The sequence below is a fragment of the Dermacentor silvarum genome, chromosome 8, assembly GCF_013339745.2.
Source record: "Dermacentor silvarum isolate Dsil-2018 chromosome 8, BIME_Dsil_1.4, whole genome shotgun sequence".
Taxonomy (NCBI): Eukaryota; Metazoa; Arthropoda; class Arachnida; order Ixodida; family Ixodidae; genus Dermacentor; species Dermacentor silvarum.
Genome location: NC_051161.1, coordinates 93,710,472 through 93,723,763, shown reverse-complemented (window position 1 = coordinate 93,723,763; position 13,292 = coordinate 93,710,472).

Below are 13,292 nucleotides of genomic sequence, written 5' to 3'. Positions count from 1 at the left end.
CAGTCCGGGACTGTCAGGAACGGATAATCGAAGAGGCCCACTATAGAGCGGTAGGGGGCGGCGTTCTTTAAGTCTATCGTGAAGGCCCGCCAGGAATATTAGTAGTGCGAGTAAGGCCTTCAGCGCGGATGTTCTTTCGGAGTACTGACCTTAAGCTTTGAGTTCTGATAGTGGACGATTGTCCAATTGGTCCAGCACTCTGCACATCGCTTGTCTCTCGGCACTATAGCGCGGGTAAACACAGATAATGTGTGTGAGCGTGTCATCGCTGCTGCACATGTCGAACGTGGGGCTGTTGGCCATTCCAATAAGGAAGGCATATGAGTTCTTAAATGCAACGCCTAGCCACAGGCGGTACAGCATGGTCTCTTGATGTAGTAGTAACCCAGGCGGTAGATGCGTCCGTTTAGCCGGAGACAACGAACGAAACCGACACATGGTGAAAGCGATCGAGTGCCACAGGGGCAACGTACATTCATCAATGGTAGCTGTAAAAGGCCTGTCATCTAAGTGCACTAAAGCTATCCGAAGGGCAAGCCTCTCAGTTTCACATGATGGACGGTCACAAAGGACGTGTTTTAAGGTTTGTTCTACGCCACATGTGCTGCTAAAGGAGAAGCGTTGCGTTTATGTCAAAGGGACATAAAGCAGTGTACGCCGTCATGCAACTGTTTGGGCGGTTCGGCGGAATACCCCGGGGCGTATCGCAAGCCTGTAATGCTCTTATTGAACGAGTGCAACACAAGCGCGGTCAAAGACACTCTATATTTATAAGAAGAGCGCTCGGAGTAGTTAAACTTTGATGAACGAAAGTTGCTAGCGAGTGCCGACGGGTTCTGGCGAAGAATCCGACAACACCTTATCTACACCGCATCATGGCGCGTATGACATTTAAATTGGTACATGTGTGACCTCGTGGAAAGTGTCTACACACCAAAAGTACCTGCGTACACGCTGCCATTCGCATATGATTAGACTTTCTCTGTTTCCTCACTTCTTTCACTTCACTCACCACCATATGAAGTATCAATCCGTATCTGTAGCAAGGTGGACATCTAAAGCTTCTGTTAAAGTCAGTCTGTGTATCTCTTCCCCTCCAAGGTTATTCTGGCCCGCTAGCGCACGCAGGAAGACAGCCGTCGTCAACTGTAAGCTCCTTGTCACCACCACCTGCAACATCATGTGAACCGATCTCAAAGGTCTTGGTGACGGCAGCGTGACAGGTCAGTTCGCAACTTTCTTGTTTTTTATCCATTAGCTGCAGTAAGCAGGATCAGGGAACGAAGAGAAAATTGCTTCGCGACAACAGACTGATATTAAAACACTAGGTATCACAAAAATAGCTCGTCGCAATTTCAAATGGGGCTCATAGTGAAAGACGCCTTCCACTGTTCGCTAGTACTTTGGAGAATAGCAAGGAGGATTAAAAAAAAATCCTCCTTGGGCAATAGGCATAGCTAAGTCGCTACCCAGCTTTTGTAGAGTGCAGAGGCGCTGGAAATGCAATGGACGTACGGTCCGTTATCCAAACTCTTTTTTTTTTATCTGCAACTGACGAAAGCACATGAGCAGAGTTACGAATGTTTGTAATTACAGAGTTTTTCACTCATATTTAACTGTTATTGCTGAAATAGTAAGTGATGCATCCATTGTGCAATACGCTGACGATACAAGCCTGTTTGTCTCTGGCCATGATCTTGATGATCTGTTACTGAGATATCGCAGTATTCTGTGCAATTTGTCGGCTTGGTCTCGTAATAACGCTCTAACAATTAACTGCTCCAAATCAAAGGCCATCTTGTTCAGGGCAAGAGGCAGGCAGTCTTAATTAAATCAAGAATTATTCTTGGACGGCACGCCCATTGAAACGTTGAGCAAATACAAAGTATTGGGCGTAACACTTTCAGAAGATATGAACTGGACATATCACATTGAACTAGTTATGAAATCACTGTCATCTGCCGCAGGTGTATTATCCCGTTGCCGTCATTTTTTTCCAGAGAAAGTGAGGTTCCAAATATATCATGCCTTGTTTGAATCGCATCTGAATTATTGTGCGCTTGTGTGGGCTACCACCACGAAGCATAAGCTTCGTGCACTTCTTCAACTTCAGAAACGAGCACTTCGGCATGTAGCCAATCTACCTTATTTCCATTCTACTGCGCAACTTTTTAATAAATATAAAATAATACGAGTAACTCATCTCTATGAATGCCGGCTACTGCATTCTTTTTCCTTCGGCTCCAAAAATTGTAGAACACTTTTAAAACATACATCACGACTTGAACGCGAAGAAAGTGACGCGCGTACCCGCAGCCAAGACAGGTGGTTAGTACCATACAGGCGCACAAATTATCTCCTGCAGTCACTAAGACACACCCTACCTGCACTGTTAAATAAATTAGGGAAAGAAAATCTTATGGTAAGTACCTTGACTAGAAAACAAATTAGAGCATATTTTTGTTAACTGGACTGAATACACAATAAACAAAGCAAAAAGTGATTTCTTTTTTGCATTCTTTACTGTATTTTGCGCTGTGTTTCATAATCCAATGTATCATAATGTGGTGCATCCTAGACATATTGATTGTTGTGCTTGTTTTTGAAGTTTGATAGACATTATTTCGGATGTATAATACAAAATGCGTCTTAGCCTTGTTGTTCACTTAGCGTAATTATTTTTTTTATTATAAAAGCTATATAACTGTCTGAAAAGATGAATGTTGCTTTACATGTTCCTTTTTTTTCTGCTACATTGTAATTGTTCATCCTAACAAATGAGTGTTTGATATGTTGTACGTATGCCGATAGGGGACTTACTGCTGCCATGTGAGGGCCTTCAGGCACATTCAAGCTGTATGTCACAGCTTTTCGCCTGGAGGACCCCAACAATGTTTGTTGGAAATAAAGTCATTGTCATTGTCATAGCAAGCGGGGCTTTCCCGGTACCTTTGTATTCTACTGATAGCGTGTAAACACAAAAGTAAACGAAACGATGTGGTTTGCCATCGATAAGCATGATTCTCACTTCTTCCTCAAATGCCAGCGCCACCGTAATCATTTGATGTTCGTGAACTACCAACGCAATCCGCGACGCAGCACGCCAGATAGTTACTTTCAAAACGGGTTTATGACCGGGTATAGGAGAGCTATTTGTTGTGGCACATGGCCGAGTGAGCGCAGTCTCGGCTTAACGAAAAGCATCACCTATTTTAATTTCACGTTGAGTTTACTCGCGTCTATTGTGGGCAGAATAAAGTTGTTTCACTCACTCACTCACGGTTTCGTGTGCATGCATACTTTGTGCAGCAACTTTGACTTTCCCGCGTTCTTCTACCGTTCAAGCGCCACCTCACCGATCACGGTCACTTTCTCGTGAACGTGAGAGAGGCTTCTTTTCTTCTTTCTTTTTTTCCCCGCGATAAGACGCTCGCAGTGGTTAATGAGTGGGAGACAAAAACGAAGATCGGGCGATCGCTCGAGGCTGCGCAGCCAATGAGCGACCTGACACGTCAGCGCGATCCTCGCGCCAGCGCACCGGTCCTAGGCCAGCCCAGACGATCGGCATCCACCAGACACGATGGACGTATCTACGGACACCGCTACCCTGGGTCCCAATGCCGACGCCGCCCGGGAAGCCAGCAAGGCCGCTAGCCAGCCCGAGCTGGGAGACGAAGGCGTGATCGCAGGCGGCCTGAGGCCGTCGTCGAGGGAGGCGGCCAAGCCTTCCGGTGAGGCAACCCGCTCCCCGTCTGGAGACGAGGTGCCGTCCCCGGTGAGGCCCGTCGTCGAGGAGGCGCCCCGCGCTGAGGGCGAGGGCGCGACTCCCACCGCAGCCGACGCGAAGCCCGACGACGCCAAGGCGATGGCGCCGCCGCCCGCGGACGCCGAGGTTGCCTCGCAGACCGACGACGAGCCGAGCAAGGACGCGAAGAATGACATCGCCGACAAGCCCGCGTTCAACGCCGAGCCCGACGCGCCTCCACCGACGCGAACCTTCACCTTCAAGGTGGGAGGCCTGGCGTAGGTAGGGGTCCTGGTGGCCTTCTGCTGGGTCAGAAAGGCCGCACGGCAGGCTAGCCGCAATCACCCCCTCCTCAAGAACAATGACCGCTGCCTGCTCCTCACAGCGTTTGTCTCTGCTCTGCTCCTAGCTTCACACACTTGCTCTCAGAAGGGACAGCTATCGCCCAGCGCGCAACCCGATCAGGATAAATAAAAAAAAAATTCTGCTGTTGTTCCCTGCCACCACACTTTCCGACTGCTTTATTTGCTAAGATAGTACCTGCTTGGGTTTTATGCCCACGGTGCGTGTGTCTGCAGGTTGCATTCGGTGAGCGGAGTAGAAAAGATGGCGCACCGGTCAGTTTGCATTAGAACTAGGGTTAGCATGCTCATCGTAAACGCTCTTACGTTGGAGGTCCGTATGATCTCTTCGATCTCGGACGTCGTGGCTACCGATCTGTTGGAAATGCTATTTAGAGCGTCTAGAAGCTAATAGATGAGTTTTTTTTTTCGTTTTATTTTATAAACGTGGCTGCTGGCTGCAGTCTTTCTCAGTTGGCTGTTACCGGGCATAGTGCATACTGGCCCGGGTTGAGCGCAAACAGAGGCGGCCCCGGTGCGGAAGGTTGTGTACGCGAGTGTGAACTTGATATCGACCGTCGTCATGCCATCGGGATCACTTCATGGTCGTCACTTGATCGCCTTCATTCCACGGCGATCATTCATTCCTCGTGATGCCGTCGTCATCGTTCTGCCGTTTTCGTTGTTTTGTCGTCACTGCGTTGTCATTTCTTTTTCATGGCGCCGCCGTCGTCATAAAATTCAGCCACGTTTCTTTGTCCCCATTCCACTGTCACCGCGCCATCGTCCGTACGCGGCCGTCGTCATGTCATTCTGGCCACGACACAGTCGTCGTCATACATTCGCGGTAACCCCTGGTGGTTGTGCCACCGTCTCTACTCTGCCGGCACTTCATCTTCGTCATCTCATTGTCGTCACGCCTTCATCGTCATAACGTCAACGTCATTCTATTATCGTCATTGCATCATCGTCACTTAGTCGTCGTCATTCATGGGATCCGAATGTTCGAGCGGAGCAAGTTAATGTCGAGCGACGCGTCTCGCGGTGAAAATGTCCAACTTGGTCTTGTGCTCTTTGTACACTCGCAGATGGTCGGTGAACTAGGACGGTTTTCTTCGAAGAAACTTACGAAGGCTTCGCTTATACGGGTTTCTACAGTGCAGTGCGTGGGTGGAGGAAGAGGAATACGCTTTATTTCAAGACCAGACGAAGATAGTAGTCACCAGGTGGGCAGCGTCACCAGTCCAGGACGCTTGGGTCCCGCGTAGCCTGTCACGTCCTGTCAGTAATTTCTTTCACTGGCGCGTCAGTCTGTTGAGGATGATGATGATGATGATGGTTCCTTCAACTTGGGACAAATTCACACTGGGACATTTTTAAAGCAATTCAAGTGTTAATGCAGACAACTGATTCCCTTTTAGCAGCTTCGGAACACGCGACATTTGTACCCGTAATGCTCAAAAACATTTTGACAAGCGAAGCTTGTCTATGTCTAGCCTGAACATCCGTGTCTGTTCCCAGTAACTATCATCATCAGCAATGGCTCGAGCGTCGTCGTCTTGTTCCACATCTGGCACGCTGGCGCCGCTCGGTGCTCGGCGCAACTGCGCGAACGCGCTCACGCCATTGCTCCCGCGTTCGTCGCCGTCGTCTGCTTCGAAAGGTGGCTCCGTTGCCGCTCATCATTCCCGCGTAGAATTTCACTTCTCTTCTGTCGTCGTATTGGGGAGGCCGCGTTTACGGGTACATGAGGCATTGCTTAAGGGGGTATGAGCTATTCATTGTCTCACGTGACGGACAGATTTAATTTTGAAGCAATTTAATTTTGAAGAATCGCCAGTGGCAGTGGCGGGCGGATGCTGCTAACCACACCGCCGAGCAAACTCGAGACATCGAACGCAAGCGTTTGTGGATCGACAACTTGCCCCTCATCAGTGTGATCCGCTCCGACGAACAGCGACACAGTGCCTTGGAAGGGTTGAATGAACATTACGCTACTAGTGGAGAAGACCTTGGTGAATTAGAGTTTGCGGTACGTGTGAGCAATCTTCAATCCAGGCAAAACTGCCTGCGTTCAGCACCGTGAACGGGTACGTAAGCCTCCATTTTTTGTGATGGTGATAAGCTTCGCTTATCATCCATCTTCACGGAGTGGAAAGGGCCGACGAGTTTTTTCTTTCTTACAACGGTGTCAAGGCATGCAAGAAAAAGAGACATTGACAACTGACATCGACGTGAAGTGTGACGCTTGCGCAATTGTACTTTGTGGGTAGAGAATGCTGATTCATGCTACGTCCTTTGAGTGACATTAAATATTTGAATGGGCATGGTGTTGAGTGAAAGCTTTCTTCTTCTAAAAGGGAATGTTTTGTTTGTGGTTATTCTCTGAAGGAGCTTACTGTGCATCTCTTTTGGTCAGTAAGCAGATAAGTTGAGAACAAGAAAAAGAAGAAAGGGCAGAAGACGACCCATGTTTTAAGGACATCGTCATCATCCTCATCCTCATCATCATCATCAGATGTCTAAAAGGAATCGCTTGCACGCATCTAGGATCTTCTCTTGAAGGAAGGCAAAATAATAAGAAAGCTTACAAAGTACATTTGAATGAAAATCAAGACATTCTAAATGCAGTTACCTTTATATTGAAGCTTGAACAACATGTCATAAATAAACTATTTAAAATATGAATGTTTCGCTTGACCCTTGTCGTTCTCGTCATTCCTCTCTTCTTTGTGAACCTGTGACATCAAGAACATATCCCCCTCGTGGGTACGAGCCATGTTTTGAGGCAACAACAACAACAACAACACATTGCATGGGCTGCGCTATGTCATGTATTATTTGCAATTTAGCCTAATGAGATGAATTGCAAGTATGTCGTAAATTGAACTATTCCCTGCACAAAGCCTGTAGGATACACGCTAAAGCTCAGCTACCTATTCTCCAAAAAAGTTAGTGAGGTTTCACTTCGTGAACGCGAGTGACGCGCAAGCGTATGAGTGCTATATAGCGCACACGAAGACATCGGTATCGGTGCGCCTAGACGCCTAGACTGCCCGAATTGCAGATCGCTTTCAAGATAGGTCACGCGTGGCTGCGCCATACGAACCCACTCAAGAGCTGTTACATGAATATGCGTAGAAAACGTGGTTGTTGAATGGAGTTAATAGCGGACACTCTCGTTGGAGACATTACTCTCCAAACCGCCCGCTATCGTACAGTGTACGAGTATCAAATACCTCCTACCACTGAATGGAACTAGTAAGCTCAAAATGAGTTAAATAATGAAATTCAGACGTGGCATATTCCTGAATGTACCACACGCTTTTCTACGTGAATTCATTCCTTGCCGTGATGGCTTGTCCTTATATTGAAAATGCCGTTTATATGAATGGGAAACTTGACACACCTCACAGATGTCCGTGGGGCGATACCACAAGCCTATTAGTTCGACGCCTGCTTATGTACAATCAAATGAGGCTACACTGCATTTTTGCAAAGCTACACTCTATTGTTACTTGAGCTCGTTGTATACCTCTTTTATTACTTCATTCAATGCACGGCATGAGTTTGTAGTTTGCAAGACCACCCACCATGGCGAAAGAACACATACGACTTGGCCATGTTAGGGCTTCTTAGAAGCCATAACTCACCGGATGCACCCGTTACTTGTCTTCACCGTAAGCATGCACAGCCACGCAATGATAATACATGCGTGTCCGCTCCCTTGTGTTTGCGCGTGGCTTCGCTCCGCAGAAAAGGGCGGAGGAACACAACTGCCACTATTTCCTTCATGTCGTCGACGGTGGTGAAGACTACGCGAAAGCTGACACGTTCGCAGCCTTGCGATCATTTGCGCATTGGCTACAAAGGAGCGTACTGTTCAAGCTCGTTGGAAGGTACGGATTCTAGTAACGCGAGTATCGGCGCTGCAGTGAAGTTGCCACTGAGAATGTGCTGTGAGCATTGTTAGGGCGTTATGATTTCGTGCAAGTCACTGATATAAAAACGTTGAAGGCATCCGCCAAAATACGTTGCTGTACGTCAGGCTGGCCAAAAACAGGGCGAGTGCTCGTGCCGTCGCGGCAGTCTCGCCTAGGGAACCTGCTGATGAAACGGAGGCTTTTTTCGCAGGAAGAGCATTAGAGGACGGTGCAGCCATCGTGGAATCTTCGAGCGGAGCCACGACCGTGACGTTGGCAGGGAGGAACATTTTGTCCTTCATGCGCTCCGACAGAGGCGAGGCCGGCAGATCGAAACAGCTTCCCGCCCTGGGGCTCGTTCCTTCGGGACAGCGGCAGTGTCCCCCACGGCACACGGCGTGGGCCGCATCGCACTCTTTCTGTTCGGAGCACTCTGCACCCAGGCCACTGCGAGGTACGCAGGACTGGTTGTCCCGGTTGCGCCGGTAGTCGTCCAGGCAGGCGCAGCGACCCTTGGCGCTGCACACGCTGTTCTGCACCGCGTACGAACACTGCTCGTCGTAGTGGCACGGCCAGCCGATGTAGCCGAACGAGCGGCACGTCGTGTGGCGGGAGTTTAAGGGAACCGGGAGGAAGTCCTTGCACTCACACTTGCCGAACGTGCAGAGCGCGTTACGCGCGTCGCAGTCACTGCTGTCGATGCACGTGTTGTTGAAGGAGCCGGTCACTTCTATGGAAGCACGGGCATCCGAGTCATCAATGTTGGCGACGCACTCGAAGCTGTAGTTGCCCGTCATCGTGGGCAGCACCTCGAGTCTCTGGAGCTTTAGGCGTGAGATGATGACCTTGAGACCACCGTCCCGTTTCGAGAAGGCCGTCTCGGTGCTGACGAACTCTTCGGGTGTCCGGCCGTTCATGCGCCACGTGATGCTCGCGGCGGTCCTGTAGCCTGCCAAGCAATACAGCTCCACGGAGCTGTTGTCCATGGGGGTCTTGTAGACTGCTGCTCGCTTGTACACTGCCTCTACGTCAGGTACTTCAAAGTTAGTCGTCGAGCCACCGCTCACGAGGTGGACTTCGAGGTCCTTGAACGTGCCAAACCGTTTGCGGAGGAAGCCGTCAGAAAGGCTGAGGTGAGACCGGCGGGGCCTCCTCGCCACCTCGGGAAGGGCGTAGGCTTCCTCTACAACACTTCGGTGGCTGGCAGCACGTCGCGGCGGTTCCGGGTGTCGAAGGGTTTCTTGGTGCCTGACGCTGTCTTGTCGCGTTTTCTTGGTGCGAGCTGGCGTACGCGCGGTGACGGCGGCATGAATCAAGCCCTTGGTTGCCAATTTCTGGATAAGGTGGTTCTTGTCTACCTTTCGAAGCCTAACGAAAAGCTTCCGGCGCCGGCTTGGGTAGAAGGCCACCGAGAAGGCTGTCGTAGGGTTAGCCGTGCTTGTAGTCGTCTTTGTAGTCCTTCGCGTCGTAGTGGTGGTGGTGGTGGGGGTGGTGGTACTCGGTGGGCGGAAGATGAGCTTCCTCGTGAAGCGACGCAGACCAATGCGCCTCCTTCGCGGAATAAGGTTGCCCGGATGGACTCTGATGCGGCTCATGTCAGCCGTGCGAGATTTGTTCGTGACGTTGGCGAAAACCTCCCGGACGGCCTGACCGGAAAGCGCGATGTGGTTATCCAGCAAGCTGCTACTGTCGTCGTGCAGAAGATCCTGGAACCCGTTAGCGCGTTTGAGAATGCTGCGGAACAGGTCTTCGGACTCTCGAGGCGGCGCCGGCGGCAGCGCCGCTTCCACCTCCCGCGGCCGCCCGACGCCGTAGAAGCGCGGCCACTGTTTCGCCAAGTCCTTCTCTTTTGCCTTGAGCCCTTCTTCGTTGCGCCGGAAGCGGTCCTCGAAGGCCGGCGGAAGCTGTCGTTTCCGGTTCTCCTCTTCCCAGGCACTCTGGAAGCTGCGCGGGTAGATGCTGGACGAGCTCGCGGCGGTCGCGACGCACATGAGGAGCTGGAGCAAACGCGGCGCCACAAGCATGGCTGACGCAGCGGGATGTGGAGAGACGCGAGCACCGGTCACTCACCGGCTCCCGGTACGGCGCGCCCGCACCAACGGCCCGAGGTCACGCCTCGGACGCCGCGGCGTCGACGTCGCAGCGTCCTCGTGGCTCGGTGGTCATGGTCGCGCCATGCGGACACAGATCGCAGCAGCACAACTACCACGCGCCTCGTAAGCCCATTTTCTTCCTTCTCCCCTTTGCAAGACTGTTCTGCATTTCATGATGCGTACCCATTATGTTTATTTACTTGTATTTAGGCCCAGTTTTAAAACCTATCATAACGTTAGTGGCCCACGTCACTCATTTTATGCCGATTACCAACTTGAGTTGCAGTTATTCTCGCATCAAAAATTCTGAGCCGTGGGTGAATTGTAGCGCTTTTCTTCTTCAAAGTGTGACACAGCAAGAGTTCGTGGCTATCACAGAACGCCTCTGACGCCCGTGCAGATAAACATATAGGTACAGTTCTTGCGAACTTAAGGTGGTCCTTTTCGTGCGTCATACATTATGGCTACGAGATGTAAAGATAAGCAATGGGCAACACGCGAATGAAGTCATGTCGTGCGTGGCCGGTTACAAAGTATGCATGGCCGTCGGGAGTTGTGGGGGCGGCAGTTGACGCGTATAGCACCGCTGAGGTATTGGTCCCACTGAAGCCATCGTGCCGCAGTTTATTGGCCAGAAAATGCTTTTTCCGCATTTCCCTGGATCGCTGATCAAGGCACCCTTGCCGCAGTTCACCAGTCGCTCCAGAGATATTGTGGTGCCGTGTTTTTGTGGTAAATTTCGACGGAAACATCGGGTCTCAGACGGTGCATAGATGGCATCATGTGAGGGCGGATGCAACCAGATGCATTCCCATAGCCATTGTGGTTGATAATGATGATGATGATGATGATGATGATGATGATGATGATGATGGTGATGTACCTCTGTCATGGCTCGCACCCACTAAGGGGGATAGGCCAGGAATCGGGCGGCAGTGGGAATGCTTAAGAAAATTCATATTTGAAAACAAGAAAACAAGAAACGCCAAGTAAAAGACAAAAAAAAAAAAAGGGCAGATGTCGCCCTAACTAGGTTAGCATGCGAGTGAGCAGTCAGACTAACTGAAAAGGTGAAAGTGAAGAGCTGTTACAACCAGGGGGAGGCACTATTAACAAAACAATTTGGAGAAATCAATTTAGGTATTATGAATGCATCTGATGTGTAGAATACAAATACAATAATTAGCAGGGTAATTGTTTTGTTTCAATTAAAAAAATTAAATACTGCGCAACACACGTCTCTGCCTAGTGCTGGGGCCCCAAATGATAACAATGCTGGTATGTTTAAACCTAATCCAATTTTGTAGAGTGGAGCTTCCAGTAATAACTTTCTGTGGTGTGAATATCATCTGCGTGATAAAAAGTAATGTTCTATTGATTCATTGTGGTTATTGTCGAATGTCGTCGTCTTCGCTTCGAAAGTGCTGATGTAAAGTAACAACAACAACAACAACAACAACAACAACAACAACAACAACAACAACAACAACAACAACAACAACAACAACAACAACAACAACAACAACAACAACAACAACAACAACAACAACAACAACAACAACAACAACAACAACAACAACAATTGCCATAGTGTCTGTCCTAGTCGTCCCTGTCTTCCTTTTCTGCTTCTGCTCTACTCGTAATGGAATACAACTGGCCCGTTACCAAGCGTTGCTTCATCAGATCTTCCACTTGTTCAAAGTAATTGCCGAACCGATTGCCACTGAACTGCGCCAAGGTATCCAAACCGCGTAACGTAAAATTTGTTGCGTGAGCCAAACGCTTTTACCAGCACCTTTACAATATTGTAGACGCTCCGCAAGCCAGGAGTGTGCAAACACGGAAGGCTGTGCCTGTAAGAATATTTTATTTTCTAGTGACGTTTGGTTGGGATCATCATGGCTCAAAATTTTTATAAGAGGAGTATGAAAGGCTTATAAAAGGTAGCGGAATGACTACAGGGCATGATGTACCATATGGTGGCGAACGCTATGCACGAAGGGGAGCTTTCTGGTAGAAACACGGCATCCTGCGTGGGCCGATCTCGGAGATTGTGCACAGCCGCGGAAAAATATTAAATCATTTTCAGGTTTCCGTTTTTCTTTCGAACATTTATTATTTAGGTGTGAGAAGATTTAACGTAAAAGGTATGCGCTGTCGGTGTTTTGTTTCATGACGTTTGTGAGCTGCTATTCTCCGAGTTTCGAGGAATAACTTTCTCAAGAATGTAAGGCAAGGTATGGGAAACTTTAGGGATAGAATGGTTAGGCAATATAACCCGAATATACCGCATGTTATATAGCAAGGCGTGGCACTTACATATACATAAATATATACATGTTTCACCAAAGTATTTTCGTCGAAAATACTTTGGTGAAACCTTATTCACACAATTGCTATCTAGCCCAATTTTTTTCCAGAAAATCAACGATGGTCGCTTTTTGGGCTGGGGCGCTTCGCATGGAAGACCCATATACAAGATACCCAAAGAGTATCTAAGATACATGTATAATCGATACTGCCCAGCACTGAACATCAGTCAATGCAGAAAAGAAAAAAAAAACAGCACACAACAATAGTTACAGGCATATATTTACCTGGCAGTTTGAGATGTTAGCTTAAAAGACGTGAAGGGAAGACAAATATCATAATAATTGGATCCATTTGTTGTGATTACCGGCTACTGTAATTAATTATGTTGACCATGTCTGCAAACTAACCAGACCAAGCTTGGTGGTTTTTCAAGTTCAAGCTTGGTGGCTTTTCAAGATAGCATACGTTGAGTTCTTTAACAGTCGCCTTCAGTTTCAAACCGCAGAAAACGCATGATTCCCTAAATGTGACCTTCAGTCAATCAATCAATGAATTTTATTTTCGCCGTAGACAATACATTGTTGCCCAGGCAAAGTCAAACTGGGACTTAGCCTGCCACTACCGCCGGCGGCTTCTGTGCACCGTGCGCGGACGCGCGGGCCTCATCTTCAAAGCGATTTGCGATGTGTACAAAGTGCGTCGAGTGCTGGTAGCTTCGCATGCGCTGTGCTTTCGACGCTTGCTTCGCGCTGAAGCGAGACGCAGAATGAAGGTCGATTCACTCGCTGCGGCTGCCGTGCCGAGCAGCGTCGGTGTGCTTTTCCAAAGCAAGCAAAACCGTGCTATCGATCTACTGATTTTGTTTAACCGCGTTCAA